We start from the raw sequence: 19797 nt of genomic DNA, 5'->3' as shown, positions 1-19797 counted from the left end.
TTTTTCTAATTTTTTTAATAAAAAAAATATTTTAAGAAATTAAAAAGAAAAAATCCAAACCCAAAGCAATGGCGATTTGCAAACAACAAATAATAGTAAAATGCAGTAAAGCATGAAAACCGTATAAACAGATAATAACAACAACAACAACAACAACAAATAAAAGACCTTATAGTACAAACATAGAAATATACAAATATACTCGTACTATAGACTAGAGTAGATAGCACAGTTTAACCTAACTTTACATTTGCAAGCAGCGACTATAATGAACAAACATACACATATCTGTCTATAAGCATGTGAGCATTTTTCACATAGATACCCGCAAACATACACACACACACACATGCATTTTTTTGCGGTTTGTGGCGCGCATTCCCAAGCAGATTAGCGAGTTTTGTGGCGGCGCTGGATGGAGCGCATACATTTGCTAACTTGTAAAAATATGTAGAACAAAAGTGATGTTGGCTTAAGTGGCATTTGCGAAATAACAGCAACAGAAGCAACAAAAACCACAACAACACAACAAAAAATGTTGGCAACAAACAACAATGGAATGCTATGCCATGAAAGGTAAACAATAAAGGTTAAAATGAAAAGCAACAACATTGGGCGCGACACAACAACAGTATTTACACGTACAAAATCAAATCAGAGAATGTAAAGCTTAGAGCAAGAACAAAAATAAAATAAAAATGCAAAAAAAGTTTGTAGAAAAACGGAACAACTTTAATGGGTAAATGTGGGAAAACAAAAGAAGAATTGACTTGCAGAAAAAAACATGTCAACAAAAGTGTTAAACGGAAAAGACAATAACAACAACAACAAAAATAAATGCGAAAGCACAACTTCAATAACAACAACAACAAGCGAGTGATGAAGATTCTGCACAAATGTGTGTGTGTTTGTATGTATTAAAGTTTGCATGAGAGTAGGCGTTCACAACAAAACGTTCGCGACGGCTTCCTCGGCTGACAGATAATAACTGCTGTGGATAAACGAAAGCTTATGTTAATGATAAGCCAAGCGCGAGCCAAAGTGTTAACGTGTATTTCCCCACTGAGTACCTGTATCTCTATCTCTACACGGTGTACGTACGTTAATCTGTAGTCTGTATGTTTGTATATGCAAATTACTTGTATTTGCAGCGCAAACTGTGAGGTTAATTATAGCCAAAGGTAAGAGATTATGCTGCCTACCTTGCCGAGAGAGAGAAATGCTTTTACTTTGCCGCCGAGGTAAGCACAGTTTGTATGTGGATATGTTTGCTTTGGCAATTATAGAAATGATAGTGGAGTTTTAAAACGTTTGACTGCAAAGCAAATTCACTTTCCAAAGCTACACAGCCAACAGATAAGTGATAGAAAAAACAGAAGTTTCTATTTTTAGAAAAATGTACTAAATTTAATTTTTTTCATCGATAGTTTGCTGGATTACCAGTAATACAAAAACTATCGATGGCGAGAATCAGCTGACAGAAACTGTAAGAATTTGTGTTATAGCATTAATGTATGTTTTTGGGCCTTATGAGAATATTCTTACCTAAAACCACTTGGAAAAATACTAAAAAAAATTGAAGAAAATTATTTTTAAAGACCAAAAAATCACCTTAATATTGAAAGATTGACTTCTCGATAGAATATATTTTTTAAGGATCCGATTCAATTTAAATGAATAATCGCATAAATTTTCTTTAATTTTTCACTCATGAATTACTTAATTTATTGAAGAATATAAAAAATAATAAAAATGTATCTAGTACAGTACTCAAATACTTTTAGTAAGCCTTACTTGAAAATTTGCTTTCCAAAAATTCCAATTACAATAATAAAGAATAAAATCCCCTACTTTAAGCTCTTGAATTAAATAATTATCCATGCTGATGAGTATTTCCTACAAACTCAAGCAGAAACATTTTAATTTTATGATAAGTACACACGCTTAGCACAATTAAATTGCATGAAGATGCCACACGAGCAACTTCTACTACGATCAAAACTACATTAAATAATGCAAAATCAATTTCACCGAAGAAAACTAACTCAAATTTGCGTGTTGATCAGCTGAAATTCTAACAAGACCAATTAAATGCTGAAATTTACAACACACACAAACAATAAAATAACGCAAAATTAAGCTCAACGAGAGAATACAGAAATCCACCGAGCAAAACTAGTTCACAAAAAAAGATAAAATATAAGAAATGTAAAAAAATATTACAAAAAAATTAACCAACACAATTACAATGCGTGCGAAAATTAGAATTTATTTTCATATACAACTCTCATGACTGCTGCCAATAATAAATAGATGCGCATGAGTCACGCCAACTATACACTACGCTACTCCACTTCAACGCCATAGACTCACACACACATGCAAGCCTTTCAGTTTTTATAACTTTACAGATCACTAAGTTTTATGTGAAGCTATTACATAGCAACTGGTGCTGGTGCTAATGACTGAAAATTCGCTTTAATGAAGCAAATATATATATATTTATATGCACATATATACATGTGTATGTGTGTATGTTTGCAGGGGAGCAGCTTAACCAGCACGAGACATCATTCGTTATAGAACCAGAAAGTTGAGATTTACACATGAGTTGCTTAAATTGGCAGCAGGTGAAAGAAAAAAACCAAAACAAAAATTCTTAAAAATTAAAAATAAAATAAAAACATTAAAACTTATAAAAATGATAAAAAAGGGTAAAACAAAATATAAAAAAAAAATATAATAAATAATAATAACAAAAAATTTATATAAAAATTATATTATAAAAATATAAAAAATTTATTATAAAAATATTAAAAAAAAAATAAATTAATGAAAACAAATAAAAAATAGAATAAAAGGAAAAAAATAATAAAATAAAAACATAAAAACTTATAAAAATTATAAAAAAAAGTAAAACAAAATATAAAAAAATAAAAAATAATAAAAAAATTTATATAAAAATGATATTATAAAAATATAAAAATTAATTAAAAAATAAAAAAAAAATAAAATAATGAAAATAAAAAAAAAATAAAATAATGAAAACAAAGAAAAAATAGAAAAAAAGTAAAACAAAAACATGAAAACTTATAAAAATTATAAAAAAAAGTAAAACAAAACATAAAAAATAATAACAAAAACATTTATATAAAAATTATATCATAAAAATATAAAAATAAATAAAAAATATTAAAAAAATGGGATTAATGGAAACAAAGCAAAAATATAATAGAAAAAAAGTAAAATATAAAATGAAATCAAAAAATATATAAAAAATAATAATAACAAAAAAAATTAATTAAAACAAAGAAAAAATAGGAGAAAAGTAAAAAATGATAAAATAAAAACATGAAAACTTATAAAAATTATAAAAAAAAGTAAAACATTATATAAAAAAATAAATATAATAAAAAAATTTATATAAAAAAGAAATTATAAAAATATAAAAATTTTATTATAAAAATTAATGAAAACAAAGCAAAAATATAATAGAAAAATAGTAAAATAGTAAAATATTATAAAAGATAAAATAAAATCAAAAAAATATAAAAAAATAATAACAAAAAAAATTATATTATAAAAATATAAAAACTCAATTAAAAAAAAATAAATAAAAAAACAAATTTACAAAAAAATAATAATATTAAAAGAAAATTTGAATTTTAGAATTTAATTGAGAAAAAAAATTAAGAAAATAAAAAAAAAGCAATGGCTTTCATAGAGACAACAAAAGAACTTGCCCCAAAACAAGTGAAAGAAAGCAGTTTCGCAAGAAAGAAAAATAAAAGGAAAACCAAGAACAAAAAAAAAGAGAATAAAAGAAACAAAAACAAAAAAAAATCACAAAAAAAACATCAAAGAAAGTCAGAAAAACCAACAACCAACCTGCTAATAAAAATCTCAGCTGAAAACCAGCAAAGAAGAAGAAAAAACAAAAAAGCAACACTTGTAAGCTACTTGGGAAAAACGGGTGTGTGCAAACGACGTTTAAGTGGCAAGTAAAATTAGGTGACCCAACTACAGAAACGGCGACACCCGTCCAGTTCTAATCATGTAGTGGTCAAGCACAACAAACAGAAAAAATAACAAGTATAAAAACACTTTACAACACTAGTGACTATCAACAAAGCCACCAAAGACATAAATCCATACTCATGCAAGCTTAAAGGTGACTTAATGTATGGTGAATGCAACATTACGTGAGTTTGTCGGCAGATGTGTTGATGTGAATGAGCGCGCGAATGTGATAAATATATATACTGGTATAATGGTATGTATATATAAAGCACGAACGAATTAAATAATAATAAAAATATCGTGGATGGGAATTTAATGATTGCGATACATATGATAAACAGGAATGGTGAGGGGATTTGAGAAAAAAAAAATTAAAAATAAAAAAAAAATTTTGAAAAAATAAAAAAAAAATATTTTAGAAATAAAAAAAGATATTTAAAAAAATATTTAAAAAAAAATTAAAAAAAATACAATAAAAAATCAGAAATAAATAATAAAAAACATACAAAACCCTCTTACAATAAATATTTTAGCGCCGATTCACAGCTAGTTTTTGGAGTTTTTTTAAGAACTCCACCAATTCGTAAGAAATAATCAAAATGTAAGCGATTCTCGATACATTTTGGTGAGTAACGAATCGAACAGACAACTGGTATAAATTGGTATAAACTGGTATAATCCAAATATTATCTTGTAATGACCTAAACTGTTTAATTTTGTTAATAATTATATAATTTAAAATTTTTTGGATATGAGAGTAGCGAGTAGATAAGTGACGTATCGAATACGTCCAGAAAATCAGTTTTCACGCCGGTAATTTATATTTTTGGCATAATTCATACAAAAAATTACTAAATTGACCGATAAATAACAGTCTATCGCATACTAAGAAGTAAAGAGAAGCTTCAACTCAAAGTAACGAATCGAACAGACAACTGGTATAAATTGGTATAAACTGGTATAAAATCCAAATACTATCTTGTAATGACCTAAACTGGTTCATTTTGTTAATTATTCCACAATTTCAATTATTTTGATAATGACGTATCGAACACGTACAGAAAATCTCCGATAATTTATATTTTTGGTATAATTCAAGCAAAAAATTACTGAATTGAGCGAGAAACCTCAACCATTCACATTCGAAGCTATGAATAGAAGCTTCACTGCACTAAAATACCTCAGTCTCTACACAAGCATTGGGTATAGCGCAAATAAACTACGTGAATAAATGGCAATCAAGTAGGTGGCGAGCGACGTGTGTGCCGATTGAAGCCGCTTAACTGTCATACAGTCACATCCAACAAACGGGTACATGATGTCTACAAGAAGCGCTGGTGTGACGACTAATTGTAAGACGCTTAGAACCCGACTGGGTTGAAAACAGAACACAAACAAAAAGATAAACATGTATGTGAGTGTGTGTCTTTTAAGCGCCGTTAGCTGCGATCACGATCGATGAATACTTGAGAGAAGAAAAAAACAGAATAAAAACAAAAAAGGTAAATAAATAAAGACTGAATCCAATCGAAATAGAACAAAGCCAGCACAATTTAACCGGCTTTTAAAAGTAAATTCAACACAAATTGGAATGCTCGCTTGGTGGCTCAATGAGTGTGAGCATGCAAGCGCGTTTAAGCGGATTCCTTAGCGTTGGAATTTCGAAATATTCGAAACATGAGTCGATCAGTCACCAAAGTGTAACCAGAGCCGTTAAAGCCAGAAAGGATTATGGGTAGGAGAAAAAGGATGCGGCGTAAGGTATGTAACTTTGTCTGTTTGTATGGCTTTGTATGTAATTAAATTAGAGCCGCAAGTAATTATGGCGAGTCAATAAATGGTCGCAAGAAGTGCAGCGCAACAGGTAAACAGCAGTGATGAAGCAAACACAGGGGGACCCAAACAAGTGCATATAAGCACACATACATACATACATAGAAACATATTTACATATATATCCGTATATTTACCTTAGTAAGATAGCAATTTAATTTAATTACTTTTAACGCAGCGTAAAAATATAGAAAAATAATGTTATCTTGTGAATTTTCCCTTCGCACATAAGCGATAAGAGAAGACAAGCGAGGAAGCATCGCGAGTTTGCACAAGTAAATAATAAATATTGTGTGTAAGTGTGTATGTTCGTATGTGTATTTATTATCTTATTGCATTCCTTGGCAATTGCTTCCGCTTTCTTGGCGGGCATTGCGCGACTTCGTCATGGGAAGTTAAGCACTTAAATTCCCTGTTGCAAGAGTTTACTTACAGTTGGCAAGACAAACATATTTCCCTTATGCAGCAAAGTCAGTTTGTGTGTGTGTGCGTGCGTGCTGCCTTGTTAACTCGCTTGATTTTGCATCTTTTTCACAACATAAATTCAAGTGTTTTCCGACATTATTATTATTAACCCAAACGATTACCCTCCTCCCGCCCAACCGACGCGTGGGGCGCAGTCCGCATACGAGCGGAATTTGCCGAGTCTAGAAAGGCAAGAGATTTTTAAGCGTCCGGTTCTCAAACTGCTCAGCTACAGAAAGAAACATTTCAACAGCTGAGATTTAAAAATTTATAAAAACAAAAAGTTAAAAATTTCTGAATATTATTTATTAAGAGAAGACAAAATAGTTTTTTTGATGCTAAATATTGAGTCAGATGGATCAAATGTGCTGGAATGCGAATTAAAATCTTGACATATTCGGCAGAATGGTTCATTTAACTCAAAATTTGTTCTAGAAGATTTTAGAAATAATGGTCTAAACTGCCTGGATGAACGCAATGGGACATTAAACTTAATATCAGACAAAAGGAATGAACTACAAACTAAACCATTCAGAAGTTTTACTAGAAAAATTATACCTAGCATTTCTCTGCGACTAGTGAGTGTGGGAAGATTTATAAGTTTTAAACGACTAGTATACGGGGGAAGATTCAATCTTGAATCCCAATGTAAGTGGCCTAAAGCAAAAAGTAAAAATTGTTTTTGAACGGACTCAAGCTTATCAGAATGGGATTGATAGCTAGGATTCCATACCACAGAACCATACTCCAATATAGGCCTTACCAATGTTGTAAAAAGAATTTTAGTAATATACGGATCACTAAATTCTTTAGACCAACGTTTAACAAAGCTAAGAGCACCTTTAGCTTTTAAGACAATTGAATTTACATGAGAATTAAAATTTAGTTTAGGGTCCATATTAACTCCTAAATCAACAAAGCTAAAAACTTGCTCTAAACTGAAGTTATTTATTACATAGGGGGAAAGATCAACAGTTCTACGGGAAAAGCACATCGTTTTACATTTTTTAAGATTCAGTGGCATATCATTTTTGTGACACCAAGTAACTAAATTATTTAAATCCGATTGCAACTCAGTCCTTTCGTTATGAGAAGTATATGATTTAAAAAGTTTTACATCATCCGCATATAATAAAATTTCTGAAAACTTAATTACTGAAGGTATATCATTGATGAACAACAAGAACAGAATCGGGCCGAGATGACTACCCTGTGGAACCCCTGAAGTGACACTAATTGAATCGGATAATGTATTATTAAATAAAACTTGTTGTTTTCTGTTAGTAAGATATGAGGATACCCATTCAAGAAGTCTTGGTTGAAAACCAAGAAGATTCAGTTTTTGCAAAAGAATTGAGTGGTTTACTCTATCGAATGCTTTACTAAAGTCTGTATATATAACATCAGTATTCTTATTATCCCTAAAACCCATTGACACATGGTTTACAAATTCAAGCAAGTTAGTTACTGTAGATTTCCCTTTACAAAATCCATGCTGAGAGAATGAAATTAAAGGAGAGATTAAGAAAGTTATTTGGTCAGTGACAATAGCTTCAAAAAGTTTGGGTAAATTCATTGTATGAAACAAAACGTTGATTCGCTTTAAAGGGGAGGGAGTCATGTCGGCAAGTGCATGGAAGATTTAGCGTAGTTAAGCGTGGGAAAATTTTGAAAAAAAATTTAAAAAAATAATATTAAAAAACAATAATAAAAAAATAATAAAAAAAATATAAAACAAAAAAAATGAAAAATATTTTCAAAATTAAATCAAAATTAAATTAAAAAAAAATAATAACAATGAAAAAAAAAATTAAAAAATATAAAAAAAAAATATTTAAAACTACAAAACGAAAAACAAAATTATATTAATATGTACACATAGTGGGACTCAAATTAAGATTTACATACATTTGTCCGAAAATAATATAATTATTTTTGCAGATTTTTTAACTTTTTTTTTTTAATAATTTGTTCTAATCCCTTGACATCTCCGAGTTTAGAGGTTATACTCAAAAATTAATACTATTACTAAAATATTTTTTATACAAATAAGATAGGAAACTCATCTCTATATAAAAGAATTAAATGCAGAAAAGCTAAAACTGCTCTTAGAAGTAAATATTGCTAGAAAAAAGGCATCTTATAGCAATGCCACTTGATCAAACCGCTTCCAAAACAAAAAAAGTTTTCACAAAAGTTATACAGTCCAAGCTTTTTCTACGAAACATAAGAATCTTCACATTCTTTAATTCAAACGTTTTGAGGTCTCAACCATACATAGACAAACTACTGCATATTTTAAAGAGTATTGTTGTTTGGAAAAAAGCTAGAATAACGTTGATCTTAACGAACATGGAGACGTTAAAAACCTACTAATTGCAAACGTAAGTATTTGTAGTACTCCAACTCTTAGAAAAATGTCAATAAGAGTCAACTTAGACCCTGAATTTCGACTATTTACCAAAATAAACTTTTAAATCGTTTTGTTCAGTCTATAAAACTGAAGTATCCAGAGAAATTTCTTTTTAAATCAACAGACAAAACATCTCCAACTAATGCTTTGTGTTTTTTGACTCAACTGAAGAAGACTATTTTTTTCAAAAAACGTATAAAACAATATTTTTTAAAGAATCTTTGCATTTTTGCATTAAGGTTCTTGATGCACTCTCATTAATTTTTGTTTATTACGAAATATTATTTTTTGTTTATAAACATCGTCATTCGTATGTATAACTAACTAAGCCAATTCAAAAAATTATTTGGCCACTGATTCCTCAATTCAGTTTTCACATCCTCAGTTGTTAAATATATAAAAAAAATTAATTATTTAAAAAACGATTTGTTATATTTAGCTATAATCTCAAATTGCTAAGCCATCTCAGACGCATTTTTATGCCAATCAAGAACTAAAATTATTAATATTTTTTTTTTATAAAAAAGCAGTTAATTTTTTAAATACATTTCTTTGAAATTAATTGTTGAGCACAGAAAATATATACATATTACTCAAGCTTTAAAAATAAATTTTCATTTATATGGTCATATATAATTTTAACAGCAACAAAAGCTCCATATTGAAAATAATTCGCACAAAATGCGAAAATCAGGCTTAAACAAGGCTTGAAACGGCATATCACAAAAAAGTTATAAGTTTCGTTTTCACATTACAAAATATAATTTGCCAGCACTCAATGAATTATTTCACTTTATTGAAACACAACACAAATACCTTCAACCACAGCAATGTGTTGTGTATGGAAATTATTTTAAATTATGAATACAATTACATTCACATACGTACACTTTTTATTAAATTTTCATTTTTAGGTTAATTACACACTTGTTTTTTTTTATTTGTTGTATTTAAATGCGCAAACAATACATTTCGCATAATACACACAATTCGCACAGGTTGGGTTTAGCATTGAATTAATTTTATTTTTCACAATTATTATGAAAATGATTTTTGCTTAATTCTAAAATTTGTTAAAACTTTTCAAAAAAAGTCGTTGCAAAACAAAAAATTTGCGAAAAACGTAAACAAACAAAAAAGTTGTTTGCACGGTTGGCAGTCGCAGTTTCGTTTATCTGCGCGCTTTGTTGTTGTTGTTGCTGTTGCTGCTGTCAACGTGGAAGAGATAAAACCGAAAACGAAAATAACAATAATAACAACAGCGCGACGCCTCAATCACTTTGATAACGTGGAATTTTCGTATTTCCACCACAACAACAACAACGGCATTTTTTGGTTAATTGATTTTTTCGTTATTCTTCTTCTTCTTTTATTACATTTTTTCACACTGCATATTTTTTTGTTTTACACTGTTGAACTTTGGTGTATTTTTCTTTGCTTTTTATAATTTTTATAATTAAATTTTATTTTTATTGTTGCATTTATCGTTTTACCGCACGCGTACACAACAACACGACGACGTTGTGAAAGCGAGCGCGTTCGAATTGAAACTGACTTGGAAGCCAAGCTGCTTGGCTGGGAGCGCTCTGCGCCACCGTCAAATGGCCAAAGCGCAACGGGCAATACAGACACAAACACATGCACAGCAACGCGCATGCACACAACGAAACACAGCGAACAGCCAACAGTCGGCAGACAGACAGACAATCAGATAGCTCAACAACAACAGTCAAACAGCTGAGGCAACAGCAAAAAAAAAACAGCTAGTTGAAGAGTGGAAATCGCAGTAGCGGAAGGTGTTCCACCATCGGCGGATATCAGACACACACACACACACACACACGTAAATATTTATACTTAAATGTAGTTTTTCAAATGCTTTTTGCATTATCTTTTTTCTTTTGTGTTGTTTTATTTTTGTTTTTGCTATTGGTATTAAAATGTAAACAGCGATCGATGATTAAGCCACGAAGCAGGTGGAAAGAGAGAGCGTAAATATAAGAGCGAGTGTTAAGAGCGACTTCAAACAGCTGATTTGGCTTCGATGCAGTGGCTTTCAAACTGTGCGTACTTCATAAGTTGATAATTGGTACTCAGACGCTATATTTCAATGTTTAATTATTGGGGCTTTCTTTTTACTATTCCCATTTTAATATATGCCTACTATTCTTTGGTATAATTCTACGAGTGAATCTAGTTCCGTGAAAGTAACCGTAATGAGATTTAGATAGTTTTTTTTTTAATTCTTTGACCCCCGACATGTGTTAAAATATTAATAGCGATAGTTTTTTCGAAACAAAGTCAATTTACAAATTGTATTCAGCCCTTCCTCCAACAACGTTTCCTACTATTGCTAATCTGTGAAGGAAGCAAATCCATTTTGTCACCATAAACATCATGTGCTGTTGATAATTAAAAATTTATCAAAACAAAATTCGAAAATAGGTACCACTATTCGAATAGACATGAATAAGATCCACACATCGTTTACAACCGAAATTATTAGCTCTAACATCACTTTTTGGTAATTGGACGATGGTATGAAGTTAGTAAAAAGCAGAGATCATTTGTGGAACCTAATATTTTAAGTATACCCTTTCTCTCTCTCTCTAAATTCTCCCATTTGGGATTCTAACAGTATCCAGATTCATCACCTTTTCACGATCTGGCCTCCAGAGACCATTACTTATTCTCAGAACTCTAGGGAATGCCCGATTTAGCGATAGTTAGAGGCAAATTGTTAAAGGGAGAGACTTATACATAACTCTATTGTAACGGATGATCCACAGAGAGGTACTTTTTTCAATAGCCTATTTTTGACAGATCACGCGTGAGTCGTGTCAAGCTGTTATGTTATTTTTGTTCAGTATTCATTGGCATTTCATTATGGAAAGACTCACGCCTGAACAACGTTTACAAGTTGTTCAACTTTATTACGAAAATTCACGTTCTGTAAAGAATGTGTTTCGCGCCCTTCGCTCAACTTATGGTAAACGACGTCGGCTTATTGAGCGTACTATTCGCAACACATTCACCCATCTTGAGACCCAGCATTCATTATTGGATAATATTCGATCGAATAGACCCCGTTCAGCTTGCAATGAAGAAAATGTAGCAGACGTAGCTGAGAGTGTACACGAAGACAGTGGATAGTCGATTCGGCGCATTTTACGACGCGTCGTGACGAGATCTTAATTTTAAAGCAACTTGTGCAAGAACTGAAAGTCGCTCGACCTTCCCAAGCGACATCGCTTCGCTCTATGGGCTCTTGAAAGATTCCAAGAAGTTTCTACGTTTTTGAGCCAAACTCTGTTCAGCGATGGAGCCCATTTATAAAATAATCTTTTTCTAAGAATAAAAACAACTATGTGTAATCGAACTTTAAAATTGTCGTCTAAAGTTTTAGAATGGTCCGGATGGATGTCATAGATTTTTAGTTTCGTTAGGTCTACAACTTTTCTTCCGCCGTTTTCCAATAGATGTCTCTAGGGTCAAGCACGTTTTATATCGATCTTGGACATTTGTGTCAAAATTAACCCAACAAAATATTTGTAGAGATCTGTTTGCATCTCAAATTTATTCTCAACTGAAAATGTCACTTTTTGAGACGAATTCTCGACATTTGCGGGAAATTTTGCTTTTCTTTTTTAATTCCAAGAAAAGTGCGGCTGAGGCTTATCGACATTTGTAAAGTTTTCTAAATACAGGTATGTAATCAATTATCTTACCAAGTCATAATGCATAGTACCAGAAATACAGTCTTTTGTAAAAAGTTTTATTTGGTAGTCATATTTTACCTGAAAATATAAAGAAAAATTAAAATTAATTGATCTGTTAATAAAAATAATTAATACAACAAAAAATAGTACAGTTTTCTCTTAATTAATAGAATATTGTGTAAAGAGAGACTGCAATTATTAGTACAGTAACTAGCCGCTATATACCATATACTATACACACGTTTTCACGACCGCTTGAGGCGCCCAACATGGCGCACTGACCAAATTAAATGCAATTAAATTGCAAAAAAAAACACATACAAACACACGAACTATAATTGAAAGAAGGGAAAATATGTGTTTGCAATAATGAAAATCAAATAATTGCAAGTTAATTATGGAAAAAGGAAAAAAGAAGAACGAATGAAATCAAGAAGCATGCAAGCAACGCATGAAATCGCCAAACAAAACACGCTGCAGACAGAACACAATTATCGAACGAACCAGCAAATTACGGGTACAAAACGAGATGCAAACACACAAACAATAAAAGATATATAAAGAGTCTCTACATGCATGATAGAGACACCTGAATTGAAAATCTTCAAATAAATTCGAAACTCTGTTGGGGTGATTGCAACATGCCGCCAAAATTGCTTGCAGCTAAACAAAACAAGCTCAGCGCTTCTCCTCCACTCTTCTCTCCCTCTCTGTTGCTCTGCTAAGCGGTTTGTAATTTGTGCGGCGGCGCTGCATAAATGCATGAGCAATGCAAATTTTTTAATTTTTTTTACTCGAAATTGCGAACACGAACAAATGCAGTCAGTCAAGTGAGGCGATTAGAAGGTGGCTCAAATGAGAGTATAAACTATATATAAATGTAAGTATAGTTGTTACGCAGGTGTAGTTAGTAGAGGGTGGTTGCGGTTTTCGGAGAAGCAACGCGAGCAGGCGTAACAGTTGGGAACTGAAGCGACGGTTAGCATATTTTTCTTTTCCGGTCATACATGTGGTCAGCACAACATGAAGACATGAATGCTGAAAAAGAGGTAACCCTTTTTGTTGAAAATAAATTGAGCGTGTCTTAGAATGTCTTTGTCAACAACTTATTTAAATAAGCTATAGATGAAAACTGATGGTAGGAACCGCAAAGAAAATTTCGATGAAATTTTAAAACCAATGTCGTCTCAAAAATGTTCGAAGAAATATTCTTCAGAATAGAAAACAGTGGGTGGTATCGAATATGTTCTAGGATTCTATCGTTACATCAAACTAATAACCAAATTGAGTAAACAAATATTAAAGTTACGGGCTCTGAGCTTTATACTAAGAGTTGTGCATATGTTAGGTTAGGTAGAGTGGCTGCCAAACGGCGCACTTAGGTCTTTGGGAGGCCCATTGTGATACCACTGGGACTGAGATCCCTCACACTATCGAGTCATCATTAAACCACCCTGTGGTCCTAATGAAGTGAAAAAGTTCACACAATTTGACATTAGGTACTTCGCCCACATCCTCGAGAAATCCGCGTTCAATAGTTGCGATTCTTTTTCTGTACAGAGCCTTGCATCCACAGAGAAGGTGTGTAATCGTTTCTTCTTCTTCTTCTTGGAAGCTCCTGCAGTATTCATTGAAAGGTAGGCCTAGTCTGCTGGCGTGTCTCCCAATCAGACAGTGTCCCGTTAACACCCCTACAAGGGTTCTTGTTTCATTCCTCTTAAATTTCAATAAGCGGCAAGTACGGCTCTTATTCCACTCTGGCCACGTTTGTCTACTTACGGAGCAAGTCGTTACTTGTTTCCATTGTGATTCAGCCGTATCTACTGCATGTTTATCGATTAAGTATTTGCAGGGTGCCAGAGGTATATAGATTGCCTCTTTATCGGCCTCCAACTGCAGTGTGGTGCCTAGTCTGGCTAGTTCATCTGCTACACAGTTCCCAGGGATGTCACTATGTCCTGGGAGCCATTGTAGGTGTATCGTGAAATATGACGTCATTGTCAATAATAAATCCAAGCATTCTTTCACTATCTTAGAAGATATTCTATGAGACTTTAATGATTTTAAAGCCGCTTGACTATCCGAGAATATGAATATCTGTCTGGCCGCTAACACTCTTTTTGACAGAACGAGAAGGATTTCTTTAATTGCGGTGATTTCTGCTTGGAACAAACTGCAATGATCCGGTAGCCGGAAGGCGATTCTGGTATCTAGTTTTTCCGAGAATACCCCACCTCCAAATCGTTTGTCTAGTTTTGACCCGTCCGTGTAGATACTTATCGCTGAATCTTTGTCTACTTTTCCCATATCCCACTCCTCTCTAGAGGGGAATGATATATGTAGTTCAGATTTTAGATTCATTCATTTCAATAGGATTGCGAAAATCCGTCCTATTTGGTAGAAATGCCGAGTATACTAGAATGTCCCCTGTTGCAGGTTTGCAGTAGTGAAGATTCTCTCAGTCTAAGTGCCGATTTCGCCGCCTATTGCTTACAGAATATGTCAGTTGAGCATATAAACAAGGAAATGAATATTATACGGACAGGTCTGGAACTTTCACTAAGATTCCAAAAATCTACAACCTAGATTCCAATTTATTTAAGAACTTTTTCCACTATAATGTTTCAAAAGGCAAACTCCCGTGTTTATAATATTATAATCAGAAATGTTCTATATCCAATCCCTATACCCTTGAGACCTTTCTCAACTATAAAGTTCGGAAAGGAGAACTTCAGAACTTAATATTGCAGTAAGAAAGATAAACAACTGGAGAGTCAAAACTATAATAGTAATACTTGTTATAGGAACAGTTCTCATACAGTATTATCGAAGACTCAGAATCCTAGAAGACTTGGCGCCTTAAGCTTACACTTAACTAGTAACTAGTTGTCTTCGATTCGCCAAATATCGGCGAATTTTTAATTTCTTGGCAACTACAAAAGTCTGATGATTTAAATAAGCAAGAAAATTTATTAAAATGGATAATTCATTATCAACGGGGAAAGGTTAGTAATAATGGTAAAGATTTAGTTCACACTTTCAACTCGGAAAAAAAGGTCTAACGTGGCGAGTGAATGGAATACAATATATAGTTTCAATATGTCATAGAAATACAAAATATTTCTATTGATGAATGGAGATTAGTTTTAGAGGCCGGCCCTCACAACAAGAGTCATGAAAACTCCTAAGTATAGAAATGGATAGGTATGGATGACCTTATATATCGTTGAAGCGCTTGTTGGGATTGGGTTTATCACACATTTTATCATCCATACCAGCTAGTTCGCTTGGTTCGCCGAAGCTACAACATGAGATGATCTCGAATCTCAGTCTTGCGACCGATGGTTAGTAGAAGATGAAATGACTTGATGTTTCTATCTCGCCTTCTTCCAATCGAGGTTCTGAAGTGCAAATATATATGAAATCGAAATAATGATATCGAAAATATTGGAACCAGATTCTTCTGCTTAGAAAATTTCAAAACAACCTTATATAAATGCATACGTATTCAAAGCAGCCTTCTAACCTTTTTCCGTTCACCAGAAACCATTTGAAAAAGTTCTGTTATTTTTATTTGTAACTCCTGCCATTGCAACGATTGTTCCATAGAAATTTTTCGAGCGTGTCGAAACGGTCAAACAATGAATGCGCGCGTAAATTGTTGTTGCCATTGAAATTAAACAACGCATAAACAAAGCAGAAGACATTTCAGCAATGCAACTCTGGTTGAACACACATACATATATATGCAAGTTGCACATACAAAAGCTTGCCACAAAACGCATAAAAGCCAAGAAGTACCATCTAAGATCATTGTGTGGCAGAAGGTGTTGATGATACGCCACCAAGATGTTGCTGTCTGGCAACAAAGCGCACTTGCAACATAAACAATGGCGTGCGCACACAAATGCGTCTATGATAATGTGTCAGCAACACTTATTTTATGGTCAATGTGGCATTCTGACATTATGGCATTATGGCATAGATGGGTAGCAACTTGCCACAATGGCGAAATGCATTATATATTGCCAACGTTAAATCGTTGAAGAGCAGTGGAAATAAAAGGCCAAGCAGACGGCGACTACCGGCTGGCGTGGCGTGGCAGAAATGCGGTAGCGCTGAAGCATAAAGAAAATGCAAAAAAAAGAAAAGAAATTAAAAAGTGAAAAAAAAAATTATTGCAGAAATAAACACGTCGCGGCATGCCACAAGGCATAATCATAGGCATAGAGGCAGAGCCGGTAAAGTGCTGGTGCAAACTGCAGGTGGTCGGCCTGTGCCGGCTAGCCAACCAACCGGCCACTTGTTGCATACGTCTATGTTGCATGCAACGCGCTGACGCGGAGATTCGCGCCAAGCCAAACTAGCGACTGCATAACTGCATGTGGCCGGTAGCCAATGAACGCCGTCGCAACAGCATTATATCTAGTCATTTTAATAGCTTAGCAGTCGCCGCGTTCAGAAACGCGTTGTCTCCACACACAGGGAGACACACACACACTCATAAGCAGCCGCTTTGGATTTTAGTGCCTTGCTCGCCGAATAGCAGGAATATGTCAAGGACGGAAATCGTGCTTTGAATACTTAATTTGCAACTTGTTCTTAGGCACCTACAACAACAACAACAATAGCTAGCAGCAGCTAGCGACTAGTTCAGCTATGCTGTGGCTATAAAACGTGCCACAAGTGCATAAGAAAATCAAAAGTAAACACGCAACTCAGCAAGTGACTTTAAAAAGTTGTAATGGAATTTTAATATTTTTCAAACAGAAAATATTGCAATTGAAAATTGTATGCAGTCACAGTAGGGTGGTTCTTAAATGTGTGAAAAAATTTATGTAAGGAAAGAATTTTTTTCTGAACTTTAACGATAATAATATGAACAAATAAGAAGCATAAATATTCTGGCCTCAATCAGTCATGTTTGAGGCCTGGTCAAAATTTAGGATCACCCTATGTAAACTAGAAAAACTGATTTTTTAATTTTTTCTAACAAATTTCGAAATTTATTCTCTGAATTAACTATATCTATGAAAAACTGGTGCTAATTATAATCGAATATGTCTAATTTCAATGCCAAAATAGTTTGACCTTTGACCTCAGTATGAAAAACCTCAACTTTATAACTCCAATTGAGTTCGAAATCGATATTTTATATCTTCTTCTGTACATTTAAGGATTTTCATACTGAAACTATCTTTCTTTTTTCTTTTATTTATTCTTTCTAGTAATTTGATTCTACTAAATACCGCCCTAATGTAGATATGTCACTTATGTATTTATAATCTGCATTTGAATAAACGCGTTTGACTGGTCTAGACAAATAGTTAGTTAGACAGACAGACAGGTATTATGTTAGAAATTCCAGCAAATTGTAATAAATACAACGATATCGATCTTTTTTCAGCAATCACAAGCAAATACAAATTGATTTTTCCACGCTAATCGAGTAAATCATTTATTGTATGCTGGTTTTATGGGTTTATGTAAGAAATTGCGACAGGTGCAGAAGTAGAAAAAGATTTAGCATGAGCTGCAAGAATTTGAAATGTGGACATAAGGAGGTATTGGAATTTGAAACCTATATTTGAGTGAGGTTGACGTTTTCGTCAGAAAAACTGAAAAATTTTTAGTGTGAAAGTAATAAAATCACTTTTAAAAGGAAATTTTGAGGGTCGTAAAGCACATTGTTAGACTCAAGAGCTTTTCAAAAACATGGAAATTTTTTCCGAAGTTTTTCGGTGCATAATACCGAAAGCATACGATTTTAAGTTCGTGAGAAGAGTATGAAGTTTCTCAAGTTCAGACTTCCAGAACAATATATTTGAGATTTGATTACTGAACTCGAACTTATTAAAATTTTTTCGAAATTTTACGAAGCTAAGTATCTGAAGTATAGATCGTCAACATCACTATAGTGATCTTAAGTTGGAGATATTTTATAATTTTGTAGGAAAAGATTGGGCAAAATGTTCTGAGTATCCTCTAGAGATATTAATATTTACTCAGATATCCAGATCTATGATGCTTTCTAAGGGTTTAGAGATAGTCTGACTTCACAAACTTAAAGCCATGGTTGAACTTCTATCTAGAGCATTTTAAGCACCCCGGTATTTTACAAAGTGGTATTCAATAAAAGATTTGCTCTAAAATGTGGGACCGAGACAAGGCAAGTACTTAATAGAGAGCAAAGAGCTTCAGTTAGATCCGACAAGGACTTAAATACTTTTGAGGTTATAAAGTTAAGAGAAAGATTTTTTAAACTCACTGGAGTCGCTACTTCACCTTTCAAAAAGCGTGAAAAAAATTTCTCAAATTTCAATTACAAAATTCCATTTTCCAACTGCCAACATTTTCGCAGTGAAAACTAAAAAAATTTGCCAGCATTTTCCTATTTTGCATAAATCTCTGTAATTTATTGTAGATTTGGAGCGAGTGCGAAAGCATAAATTCATAAAATTACAGCTTACAAAAGCAACGGAGATAAATCGTCTCTGAATACGAGAAAAAAACAAGAAAACAAAAATGTTTGAAATGCGCTTGCGAGGCAAATTAAAACACCTTGCGCATGTGCAATGGAAATCTGGCAGATAACGCACACAAACCAGCATACAGACACACGAGTACATGCAATTACTAACGGGTGATTTTTTTGAGGTTAGGATTTTCATGCATTAGTATTTGACAGATCACGTGGGATTTCAGACATGGTGTCAAAGAGAAAGATGCTCAGTATGCTTTGACATTTCATCATGAATAGACTTACTAACGAGCTAACGTCGAATTTTCAGTGAATGGGCCCTAGAAAAGTTGGCAGAAAATCCGCTTTTTTATCGACAAATTTTGTTCAGCGATGAGGCTCATTTCTGATTGAATGGCTACGTAAATAAGCAAAATTGCCGCATTTGGGGTGAAGAGCAACCAGAAGCCGTTCAAGAACTGCCCATGCATCCCGAAAAATGCACTGTTTGGTGTGGTTTGTACGCTGGTGGAATCATTGGACCGTATTTTTTCAAAGATGCTGTTGGACGCAACGTTACGGTGAATGGCGATCGCTATCGTTCGATGCTAACAAACTTTTTGTTGCCAAAAATGGAAGAACTGAACTTGGTTGACATGTGGTTTCAACAAGATGGCGCTACATGCCACACAGCTCGCGATTCTATGGCCATTTTGAGGGAAAACTTCGGAGAACAATTCATCTCAAGAAATGGACCCGTAAGTTGGCCACCAAGATCATGCGATTTAACGCCTTTAGACTACGTCAAGTCTAAAGTCTACAGAAATAAGCCAGCAACTATTCCAGCTTTGGAAGACAACATTTCCGAAGAAATTCGGGCTATTCCG

At 33.2% G+C, this 19797-nt stretch overlaps 1 protein-coding gene across 7 annotated transcripts in view; it reads right to left on the bottom strand.

Moving 5' to 3' along the window:
• The window catches only part of LOC105209931 (partitioning defective 3 homolog), a 128786-nt gene that overhangs the window by 37560 nt on the left and 71429 nt on the right, over positions 1–19797 (bottom strand). For 5 of the 7 annotated variants that reach the window (XM_054232460.1, XM_054232461.1, XM_054232462.1 and 2 more), the window contains exon 2: positions 9620–12528. The exons of the other annotated variants lie outside the window; for them this stretch is intronic. The gene's annotated coding sequence lies outside the window, so the exon portion shown is untranslated. The remainder of the gene's footprint in view (positions 1–9619; positions 12529–19797) is intronic. 7 annotated transcript variants of the gene reach the window in all.

This window comes from Zeugodacus cucurbitae, chromosome 5, assembly GCF_028554725.1.
Source record: "Zeugodacus cucurbitae isolate PBARC_wt_2022May chromosome 5, idZeuCucr1.2, whole genome shotgun sequence".
NCBI lineage: Eukaryota > Metazoa > Arthropoda > Insecta > Diptera > Tephritidae > Zeugodacus > Zeugodacus cucurbitae.
This window is presented reverse-complemented; position numbering and strand designations above follow the sequence as displayed.